Source organism: Dreissena polymorpha, chromosome 10 (genome assembly GCF_020536995.1).
Source record: "Dreissena polymorpha isolate Duluth1 chromosome 10, UMN_Dpol_1.0, whole genome shotgun sequence".
NCBI lineage: Eukaryota > Metazoa > Mollusca > Bivalvia > Myida > Dreissenidae > Dreissena > Dreissena polymorpha.
Window position 1 is genome coordinate 48677457 of NC_068364.1, and position 12843 is coordinate 48690299.

The 12843-nt window shown below is 34.5% G+C and overlaps 1 protein-coding gene across 3 annotated transcripts in view; it reads right to left on the reverse strand.

The window, feature by feature from the left end:
• LOC127847525 (anion exchange protein 2-like) overlaps positions 1-12843 on the reverse strand; it is a 317475-nt gene that overhangs the window by 113441 nt on the left and 191191 nt on the right. For 2 of the 3 annotated variants that reach the window (XM_052379532.1, XM_052379531.1), the window contains exon 2: positions 7891-8638. The exons of the other annotated variant lie outside the window; for it this stretch is intronic. The gene's annotated coding sequence lies outside the window, so the exon portion shown is untranslated. The remainder of the gene's footprint in view (positions 1-7890; positions 8639-12843) is intronic. 3 annotated transcript variants of the gene reach the window in all.

The following is a 12843-nucleotide window of genomic DNA, read 5'->3' on the forward strand; positions in this document are numbered from 1 at the left end:
AAGGGGCGTAAGAGACCTTTCATGCCCTGAGATCATAAGTACTTTTAATGTTCTTTTTTGCACATAATTTATCACATATTATTTTCCAACACAGGTCACCAAGTCTCCAACACAGGTCACTATAGTCTCCAACAGAGGTAACTATAGTCTCCAACACAGGTCACTATAGTCTTGAACACAGCTCACTAGTGTCCAATACATGTCACTATAGTCTCCAACACAGGTCACTAAAGTCTCCAACACAGGTCACTAAAGTCTCCAACACAGGTCAATTCAGTCTCCAACACAGGGTTGTCATTATGATTGTAAACAAAGGATTATTTTGGAGTAACTGATTTGGCCGGGGGTCAAGGGCGCCGCCTAGGCCCCCTTGTAGGTCCAAAGCAAGGCCCTGGAAGGGGGGTCAGGGGGGCAAAGCCCCCTGACCGAAAACAAATTCTACACATTTTAGGGACAAAATACTGCTATTCTAAGAGAATAAAAAAGTTAAAATGAGGTCTAAAAAGAATAGAAAATTTTAAGATTTTCACATTTTTAGTATACTTTACAATGTAAAAACATATTAAATTGATAGATCTTTGCATGTCCAAATTCTATCCATTACCCGATAATCCAGTATTATAACGATTTCTTTTTTTTCAAAACCAAATTACGGCCAATATTGACAATGAATGTCATCCGCCATTTAACGCAAATTTTAGTGCATATACAAATTGAAATGTGGGATTGGGGAATTCCCATTGAACATGCGTGAAGCGCGTGACGTGATTTGAGAGCATTGAGAACCGTTTATATTTAGTAATTACGGCAAATCAACAACTCAATCTAAACTGTTACATGTACCTCCTTTCAAAAAAGTTTGGGAAAGTGAAAGTTAATTTCTGAGAATAAAAACGCGTCTTTCTTTAAATTTAACAGTACTTTTCATTCCGGATCGTGATATTACTTGTCATGTCATTCATGCATGTAGACCTATATGTATGCATAGTTTGGCAATCTCAAAACACGTTATTTACCTGCTTATTATATTATGTGTTATGACCATTTGTATAACAAAATGCATTATTTAATTGAAGTATTTTCAAATGCGTATTATTAAATGTGTTATCCGAAATCATTTTCAGATTTCATTATTCACGGAAAATTAAGAAAATTCTAGCAACAGAGACACATTTCTCGTGTTTTTCATGTACAGATGAAAATCATGCCAAAATTAGACTTCACGTATAACATCACGTCATTCTTTCTCAGGAAAGCGTGGACTTTAATATTTAGATGCTGAATAACAACTTTGTAGCACAAAGGTCGCTAATATCTTTTATTTTGGTAGAAAATCGAAGAGCATTTTTTAATATGTAGAAACTTTTTCTCTAACTAAAAATTCTAGTTAATTACGCTCTACAGTGCTACATTCGATGAGATACGGTCAGTAATAATCTGTGAAATGTACAGCTATTTGATACAGTTTCATGTGGGGTCGGCGTGTATTCGGCTGCCTGAGCGATGATTGGTTGACGTGCTTACCAAGAAAAATTTGATTGACAGCTGGAAAAATCAATATTGGCTACTCGCTGAGAAATTCATTGAAAACAGTAGCTCTTAGGCGGAGTTAACAGATTGACTGAATGACCGGGCATCGCTCTACTATACTACGGTTATTGTCTATTTGCGTGATCAAAACTTCCGATCGCAATTTTAAAGATTCGGGAAAAACAACAGATTTTCTGGCGATTTTAACCGAAGAATTATGATCGGCAATGGGTTAATAATGACAACCCTGCAACACCTGTCACTATAGTCTCCAACACAGGTTACTATAGTTTCCAATGCAGGTCACTATAGTCTCCAACACAGGTCACTAGAGTCTCCAACACAGGTCACTATAGTTTCCAATGCAGGTCACTATAGTCTCCAACACAGGTCACTAGAGTCTCCAACACAGGTCACTATAGTTTCCAATGCAGGTCACTATAGTCTACAACACAGGTCACTAGAGTCTCCAACACAGGTCACTATAGTTTCCAATGCAGGTCACTATAGTCTACAACACAGGTCACAAGAGTCTCCAACACAGGTCACTATAATCTCCAATACAGATCACTATAGTTTCCAATGCAGGTCACTATAGTCTACAACACAGGTCACTAGAGTCTCCAACACAGGTCACTATAGTTTCCAATGCAGGTCACTATAGTCTACAACACAGGTCACTAGAGTCTCCAACACAGGTCACTATAGTTTCCAATGCAGGTCACTATAGTCTACAACACAGGTCACTAGTCTCCAATACAGGTCACTATAATCTCCAATACAGATCACTATAGTCTCCAATACAGGTCACTTAAGTCTCCAACACAGGTCACTACACTGTAACTCCAATATAGTGCGGTCCGTTATAACGCTGTGTCCAATATAACGCGGGGGGTGCTTGGATCCCGTTTTTTTTTCCAACCTTCCATTGCTGATTCCAATCCATGTTATGCAACTTCATGTATTTTCAGAAAATTCAAAGAAGCCGGGGATCACAGATTGATTGCTTTATCCGTCCATTTAACGGATTTTAATCGATTAGAGGTTAAATGACACTCGACAGCTAATTGGTGTTAATCTGTTGTGTAATGTCAATAAAGGTGTGAAACTTGCGAGTCCGTGTTTATTACATGTATTCCCTATCAGAGCGGTTTGGTGCGCTAAGTTCAATAAGGTAAGTGCAAGCGGAATATTTATCAAATTAAAGTTATTTTAAACAATTACCTGTTTATGTTTTGTATTTAACGTGTATTGTATTTCATTGTATAAACTATGGCTGTGTAAGTGTGTTATCGTTTATTATATGCTATACGTGCTTGATAAATAAAAAGATTTTTGTGTATGTTTATGTGTATGTTTAATGTTTTAGAGCGATTTACATGCTAACGCAGTGTAATTGTTAACAGTGATTCACATAAATGTTTGCCCTTTATACCAAAAGTCCTTGGAAAGCACGTTTTTACATGCTGCGTATGACGCAATAAAACATTTCTTTGTACATGTATCGAATTGCATTCAATCTAAATTTAAATTCGTCGTCCAATGAAAGCTGTGTCCCAAAATGCACTGTACTATTTTTCTGAGAAATGGCGCAGGCATATGAAATTGTTTATGAAATTCGTAAACATATTTCTTGTCATAAATGTTTAACATTACTTTTGTGTAAGTGATGTTGTAATTATACTGGATTATCGGATAAATGTGCACATTAGAAAAAAGGTATGTATACTGTAATCATTCGATTCGGTTTATATACATGTATTTGCGGATGACAACACAGCGTGGCAATACACAGGACCTATATTATAGGCTATACTTTACCTATTTTTATAGCCCCCTTAAATAAATAAGCTCAAAACTTATAACGCTGTCCGTTTATAACGCTGTTGCGTGGCTTGGACCCCGTTATCCGCGTTATATTGGAGTTACAGTGTATAGTCACTTGGATACTTAGAATTATTCCAAATAATCTAAAAATGGATTATTTTTCCCGATCCAAATGACACAGGCTGTAAAATATAAAGCAAAAAAAAATCACTGCTATATACTTAGTATTATTATACATCACTGCCAAAGTTAGTTTAGATTCACAGAGATTTCACTTGTACTCGAATCTCAGTTATTCTCAACAATGACACTTACAACCCAGTAGGCTGGTTAAAGGTTTTAAATCAGAGAGCAAAAGGTTAACAAGCAAGCTTAGTTGGTGACACTGCTCTAAAATTTGGGCTCTGGAATTTAAAAGTGTACAATTCAGCAGAAAAATGAGCTTGTTATAGCCTTCAAAGATGGCCCAGATTTAGCCCAGCTACCAAAATATTCCAGGTGGTCAATATGATGCCCTTGACGTGCCCTTGGGATGTAAGTCAGACATTATCATTCATGTAATATGATGCCCTTGACGTGCCCTTGGGATGTAAGTCAGACATTATCATTCATGTTCATTAACCCTTTCAGTGTGGGAACCAAATTTTGAAGGCCTGTGCAAACAGTTTGGATCCAGATGAGACGCCACAGAACGTGGCGTCTCATCAGGATCCAAACTGTTTGCTATTCTGATAGTATTCTTTGGACAAAAATGAAGGAAATGCTAATTTTAGAAATTTAGTAGACAACATTTTAGCAGACGACAAATTTCCCAGCATGCAAAGGGTTAAATTTTGTAAAACTGTATTAATTGGCAAAAATTGTAAACTATTCAGCAACATACCAAACAATGTATATCCAATGATCTGTCTGTAAATGATACACACACAAAAGAACAAGATTTATATAATTTTTGTGTTAATGTTATTTATGAAAATTAATTTGATGTAATTCAGTTTAGCAGCTTAGAATACTATGCAGAATACAGTTCAACCGCTTTATTTCACTAAAAGTTAATCTTCATGCTCATGTACATTGTCATATCATGTGATGAAATCTGGTACATGCTTGTAAGTATTTAAAATGTCATGAACTCCCATCAATAATACATCATTACATGCATTGTCGTCAGCACATGTTTAAAAAGGAAGTAGACAATAAATATTTTAACCATCCTTACATGTATATTACATGTATATTCAAAGTAATGTATTTAAATAAACCACAAGAATGTCTCACAGTGAGCAAGGATGCTTTATGACTCAGTTGTTACTCATAATTATTACTGTTTGAACTATAACACATCTTAATAACTTATTTTTAAGGACATATTAAGGTGTTTTTGGTTTATTTTAATCGAGATAAGGTCATGGCGCTACTTAGGGGGGGGGGGATGTTATTTGGTAAACGGATAATAAAATGATGCTGTTGATGTAAATATTTGGGAAAATACCCAAAGCAAATTTTGACAGTATTACATTTTATGATGATGATGATATTGATGATGATGATGATGATGATGGAGGACAATTATGGTGATTGTTGTGGAAGAGATAAGGAGGAGGAGGAGGTGGATGATGATGATGATGGTGGAGGTGATGATGATGATGGTGGTGGTGATGATAATGATGGTGATGATGATGATTATGGTGGTGGTGGTGATTATGATGAAGATGATTGATGATGGTGTTGATGATAATGATGAATGATGATGGTGTATCAAGGCCATATACTGATCTAGTTAGAAACATTCATTTAAGGTCTGCTAATAATATAATTTATGACAATTGGTTAGTTAACAGGTGCTATGACGTCAATTGTCATTTAATGAATCTGTTGTCAATGTTGCAACTTGTAGTTTGTGACAATGTCTTTTATGTCTTCTATGCGCCTCAAGCAACGCACGTGAAAGCAAAAATGAAAGTCAATAAAAAATGGGTGAAACACTACGTGAGAGCATTCTGCACCAATGTAATTACTTCACAAACAAAATTAATATTTATAAAGAAGAGACTGAAAATTAATTAGATAAGTTTGCATTTACATGTGAAAACATTTTTGTAATGGAAATAATGCATCACATAAAAAAGTCTGTGAAGCGTTTGCTTTTTAAGTGGCATGTTTGCTTCTTTATCTTAATTTGTGAGTGGAGTTTTGGATTGTATTACGATATGTACACATGGCAAACTGAAATGACAACGGTCCTATTTAAATTGTAAACATTTTAGATTAAAAATTTAAATAATTTACCAGTTAAAAAGTCAAACATATTTCTGATTTATTATTCACGACCTTGTGTACATAGTGTAAAGAAGAGATCACCCTAAAATGATCGTGAATATTATATATTCAAAGTTTAAGTGATTAAAATATTTACATGCAAAACCAATTATAAAGACTTATCACTATAAGTGATGAAATACAAGCAATACTGTTTAAAAGGCCTATAACTTTAAGAGATGAAAATACTTGCAAGCAGTATTACAATTATTAATACTTATCATTTTAAACCTTTCCCACTCAGAGGAAAATTGAAAATGCTATGTGCAGACAGAATAAAACCAGAACCGCCTGCAAATAACAGTCAGTTCAGGTTTTTATGTTGTTTGCTGCTCATCAGTATCTTTGGGTTGGAAATGAAGCCTTAACAACTTGAATCTAGTAAGAAAGGTCTTAAATTAAATATAACTTTCTAAGGAACTACAAATGCGTGAAAAAACGTATCTAAGTGGTAAAGGGTTAATTAAATACGTATCTAAGTGGTCAATGGTTAAATACATACATAAGTGGTAAAGGGTTAAATAAGTATCTAAGTGGCAAAGGGTTAAAACATATTTTAAGTGGTAATTTAGGGTTAAATACCTATTTAAGTGGTAAGGTTTAAATACGTAACAAAGTTGTAAAGGGTTTAATATGTATCACAGTGGTAAAGGGTTAAATAAGTATCTAAGTGGTAAAGGGTTAAATATGTATCTAAGTGGTAAAGGGTTAAATATGTATCTAAGTGGTAAAGGGTTAAATATGTATCTTAGTGGTAAAGGGTTAAATACGTATCTAAGTAGTAAAGGGTTAAATATGTATCTAAGTGGTAAAGGGTTAAATATGTATCTTAGTGGTAAAGGGTTAAATACGTATCTAAGTGGTAAAGGGTTAAATATGTATCTTAGTGGTTAAGGGTTTAATACGTATCTTAGTGGTAAAGGGTTAAATACGTATATAAGTGGTAAAGGGTTAAATTCATATCAAAGTGGTAAAGGGTTAAATATGTATCTAAGTTGTAAAGGGTTTAATACGTATCTAAGTGGTAAAGGGTTAAATAAGTATCTTAGTGGTAAAGGGTTAAATACGTATCTAAGTGGTAAAGGGTTAAATACGTATATAAGTGGTAAAGGGTAAAATATGTATCTAAGTGAAAAAGGGTAAAATACGCATCTTAGTGGTAAAGGGTTGATTACGCATCTTAGTGGTAAAGGGTTAAACAAGGGACAAAATTGTCACAAAACCAGGTTTTCATTGTGAAAAAAAATCTGATTAAGGGAGACAACTCAAACTGAACTTTTGAAATGAACAAACAAAATTAACCCCCTTTGTAAGTTTGTTTCAAAATAAATCTATTTTAAGTTGTGGTGACCTTGACATTGGAGATATTGACGTGATTCTTTCGTGCGACACACCGTCCCATGATGGTGAACAAATGTGCCAAATAATTGTAAAATCTCACAATGAATGACATAGTTATGGCCCAGACAAGCTCATTTATTGCCAATTTTGACATTTGAACTCAAAGTGTGACCTTGACCTTGGAGATATCGACGTAATTATTTCGCGCGACACACCATCCAATGATGGTGAACAAATGTGCCAAATGATTTTAAAATATGACAATGAACGACATAGTTATGGCCCGGACAAGCTTGTTCCGCCCGCCCGCCAGTCCGCCAGCCAGCCCGCCAGCCAGCCAGCCAGCCCGCCCGCATTCGCCAATCTAATAACAAGTTTTTTCCTTCGGAAAACCTGGTTAATAAGTATCTTAGTGGTAAAGGGTTAAATACGTATATAAGTGGTAAAGGGTTAAATATGTACCTAAGTGGTAAAGGGTTAAATACGTATATAAGTGGTAAAGTGGTCAATATGTATCTTAGTGAAAAAGGGTTAAATACGTATCAAAGTGGTAAAGGGTTAAATATGTATCTAAGTGGTAAAGGGTTTAATACATATCAAAGTGGTAAAGGGTTAAATAAGTATCTTAGTGGTTAAGGATTAAATACGTATCTAAGTGGTAAAGGGTTAAATACGTATCTAAGTGGTAAAGGGTTTAATATGTAACAAAGTGGTAAAGGGTTAAATATGTATCTAAGTGGTAAAGGGTTAAATGATTGAATGCTAACAGCCTGTACCATCTTTTAAAAGTTTATCCCTTTAAATGATAAAAAATAATTACAAACTGAACCATTTTAAAGACTTATCACTTTAAGGGATGATGAAAATACTTACAAGAAGAACCAAGTTTAAGGGCTTATCCCCCGTTAAGAGTTCTGGTCTGTCTGCTGAAGTCACACAAAAATGATGACTGTGTTATTCACAACAGAGAGATATAGGCATTGGCAAATATTTGCCTCTTGCCTATTCACGCCACTGTCAGATTGAGCAAATAAATAATGACATATCACAGATGTTTGTTCTTTGGGTAAGTGTGCACAGTTTTGTGGATCTTGTCTTAGGCCACTTCATAAAACTTCTTCCACAATCAAATACTATCAATCACTTTGTCTTCAAAGACAAATTTGCTGCAACTAACAGTTGTTGCCAATGGGGTGATGAATCTAATGCTGTGCAACCTTTTACACAAAACTGCCAAAAGAAAAACAAAATTGCTTTTGAATGTTTATACAAAAACTTCACTCTTTCAAACAAACGTCACAGTATTTACCGATTTTCAAATCCGGTTCAAGAAGATCTACAAGAAATTACTTAAGCACAAAAACCAAGCTTTCTGCAGTTTTTAAAGTCTGTTGATTTACTGTTAAACAGTACGAAATTAAAGTTCTTATTTTCACGACTGTCACTATATTTGCACAAAACCGAACAAGCCTCCGATGGGACAGTTGCAATGCGCTATCCCAGCTCCATGGCTGCTATAGTTACGTGAGGGGTTGAGTGTAACCACTGTAGTTGAGGTCACAAAACGGATGGGTATGCATTTGGGCTTCTTCAATGGATAAAAGTTGTGCAGGCTTCAGATCTGGAAATATAAAATGTAATTTTAACCCATTTATGCCCAGTGGACTCTCCCATCCTTCTAAATTGGATCACTTTATTTCCAAAATTAGGGGTGTCAAGTATATTTATTTCTATATTTAGAATATTTCATAACGTAATTCATTTAAGCAAACAGCGCAGACCCAGATGAGACGCCGCATTATGCGGCATCTCATCTGGGTCTACGCTGTTTGCAATGTCCTTGCAATGCATAAATGGGTTAATATTTGCTGAATTCAGTTTAGGAGTTATGTAATTAGTAATAAAATATCATTATACTTTAATATTAATAATTGTTATTACAATACATGGGATTGTTTCATCATCTTATAACTTGTAATTCGTTTACCACTTGAATTTATTTTTTGTACTGCAATAATATTTTTACTCCAGATATATGTTTGAAAAGTTAGTATCCTATTTGCTATCATAAACTTCTTTCACATTACAAAATCACTGAAATTGATCTAAAAGTGTTGTGCCATGTATTGACAGTTCAACAGCTAAGCTCTAATAAAACAATACTTATGAAATTAGGAAAACAGGAAATGACATCTTTCAACCATTAATTATCAACACACAAATCTTGTACTGCAGAAACATTTGATGATGTTAAAGCTGTTAAGGCTTTTTCTATTTAATTGCCAATTAATTAACAGTAACAAATAGGAAAACAGAGTTGTATGCATGATTAATTTGAAATAAATACTAGACAAATGCATCATTTAAATTGATCTTACAACAAAACTGTATGTTCTTTGGGTTTGTTTAGATCTCAAAAAAAAGAATACATGTACAGTATAATGATAAACAAGGAGGGCCAAAGGCGAACATGAGATTTCAGGGAATTTAACTGTTCAAGGGCTTGACGTTAACCCATTTATGCCCAGCCTCGAGAAAAAAGGCCTTGGCAAACAGCGTCGACCCAGATGAGACGCCGCATGATGCGGCGTCTCATCAGGGTCTGCGCTGTTTGCTTAAAGGAATTTCTGTAAGAAATATTCGAAATATAGAAATAAATATACTACACATCCCTTATTTTAGAAATGAATTGATCCAATTTAGAGGATGGGAGAGTCAACTTGGCATAAATGGGTTAAATCAATTTTGCCAATCTGACAAGTGCTCTAAAAGTTCACTTGCCCTGTCCAAAAATGTCACCTTCAAATGTAACTAAATATAACTATGTAAGTGTTCAGGAATTTTACAACTTCTGTGTAGTCAAATTTTACATAAGTTTTCTTTTCATATATAAATCATATATAGATGGGCTGTGCTCTCTGAAAAAGGGGTTTAATGCATGTGCGTAAAGTATCGTTCCAGATTAGCCTGTGCAGTTTGACCAGGCTAATCAGGGACGACACTTTCCACTTTGATGAGATTTTTCGTTTATAGAAAATCTCTTATAACCAAAAAACAAGTTTAGTCGAAAAGTGTCGTCCCAGATTAGCCTGTTTGGTCTAGAAAAAAGGCCTTGGCAAACAACGTAGACCCAGATGAGACGTCTCATCAGGGTCTGCGCTGTTTGCTTAAAGGAATTTCTGTAAGAAATATTCTTAATATTGAAATAAATATACTACACATCCCTAATTTTGGAAATAAACCAGGGTTTTTTTTCCACTTTTTGGGAAGATAGCCCATGGCTTTGGAATTGGGAATTTTATCGGTATTTTCATGAAATTGGGAAAATAAATTCATTAGCCTTTTTTTCCACACGAAAAGTCCACTGATTAGGGAAATACTAAATTTGATATAACTCTTTACAATCATTCAAATTAAAAGAAAAAAATCATATAATACTTTGTTAGATGTAATTGAATTACAATTGAGATCAAATACACATAAGACTTCTTTCTAAAAAAAAAAAAAAAAAAATTTTTTTTTTTTTTTTTTTTTTTTTTTTTGGAAATTGGGAATTTTTTGCCACATTTTGGGAAAAAAGTATACTTTTTGGGATTGGGAACATAGCCGAATTTCGGCTATAAAATCGGGCCAAAAAAAACCCTGTAAACTGATCTAATTTAGAAGGATGGGAGAGTCCACTAGGCATAAATGGGTTAAGATCAAACATTTTAATTTATGTAATATCAAGTTGAGCATGTTCGGGTAAACTTAAAAAAAATATTTGGTCAACAATTTAACTTTGCTAGCAATAGTTGTTACTATGAACTCAGTTAACATCTGTTATTCTGCTCAGTAACATCCAGTATAAGGGCCCTCAATCTATTAAATCTGCCGCCGAGATTCCGCGGCACTCCCCCACCTGAAAAGTATACTTTTTTCCCCTTTTGGGAGGAAAAAATCCCCCCCCCCCCCCCCAAAAAAAATAAAATAAAAAATTTATTTATTTTTTTTTTAATAGAAAGACGTGTCTCATGATTATTATATCTCAATTCTATTTCAATTCAATCATTGCAAACATACTAAATTATGAAAAATGCAATGAATATAGTACAAACATGTACAAATGTAATAATGAGAGAGTAAGTAAAAAAAATCCCCCAAAAAGGGAAACGCCGCAAAAATTCCCCCTCCTAAGGGCTGCGGACCCCTTCCCCCAAAGTAGTGTGAGGGCGCTGAGTACAAATATAACTGTAATAAATCCACCGATAAATGTTATCATCCAAATCAGTTTGACTTGCAATCTTTTGTCAAAATGCAAATAAAAATGTGACACAAGTTCATGTTCCAGTAAAAAGTTGTTTGTAAATAGCCGTTAGTCGACTGCTGAGTTCCAAATTACATCTATTCCATAAATGTTTAAAAACAGAGATAATTCTTCTAGAAAAAAAAAGTTTTAAAGTTAAAATATCCATTTCACTTATATTTAATTTTTCTGATATATGTAAGTTTTACCACCTATTATTCAAATTTATTTATCAAAACAATAATAAAAAAATAAAAAAATAATAAAGTTGATGCTTAATGTCACAATTTTACTGGTAGAGGTCATACAAATAACGTCTTAATGCGAAGCTAAGCCTTTATCAGTCAGTCAGCATTCCGCTGAAACATGACTGGCATGTATGTGCCCCGACCCAGGATCGAACCCGGGACCATTGGATTTCAACACAAACCCCTTATCCACTGAGCTACTGAGGCTCATAATCACATACTGGTGAGACAATTTAGTCTTGCCAGCTCCTGTCATTGACACAAAGACAGACATATGAAAGGACAGTATGGCGGTACAACATATCTCTCCCTTATTTGACTTATTGAGATATTTTGAAAACAAAATAATATTACAAACATTTAAATTTAGTTTTAAGAAGTATTGAATGCTGATATGAATGCAATCCATTCATACAAGATTATCAAAAGATATTTAAATTTCAGTGAAAAAACCTAAATTCTTACCCCATGTCAAATGTTACAAGTATTCACATTTCACTTGATTCAATAATTTTGAGAACAATGCACACCACACAAAACAAACCAGAACTATTTATTTACTAGATTCACTTTCAATTTAAAATAACGAGCAGCTATAAACTGGTTTAACAATCAAATGACAGACAGGCTGCATGCATGAGCCCTAAAGCCTTACCTCTATAAAATGTTCCCCTAAGGGTAACCACTTACTTCACAGTGGACTGTGATGACTCGGCTTTGTTTATATCTCACAATTTTGCACTATTGGCTTTGCTTTGTTCAGGTTTAAAAATTTCAGATTGTTGGGTTAGACTATTATGCAACAAAATCTGATGGTCAATGCCCTTAATAATGCACTATCTAATCATGAATAATAGTTGCACTTACAATAATCTCTGGAGCGACAGGATTTAACAATATCCATTTATGCATGAAATACTTATTGACAGATCTAACAATGTGTTTGTTAATGTTACGAAAGACATTGCATTGACCAAATGAAAACATCGGCCTTAAGAAGTTCCGAAATAAACTAGAAATGTGTCACAGACATCCGGTCCCCTAAGCAAATGTTTGGACACAGAAAAATCCACTGTATATTTTACAGTAGACAAAAAGACATAAGGCAAGAGCTCAGCCAAAAAAAGTTGCAGTCAATGAACGCTCATCACCGCATAAAGATAATTCAGCTGTGACATGTATGACAGTTTTTGCAAAGTTCACCAAGCAGTTATAGGCAAAGTGAAAATGGCTAAGGGCAAACAGCATAAAACCAGAACAACCTGCGAGTAACTCACAGCCTGTTCAGGTTTT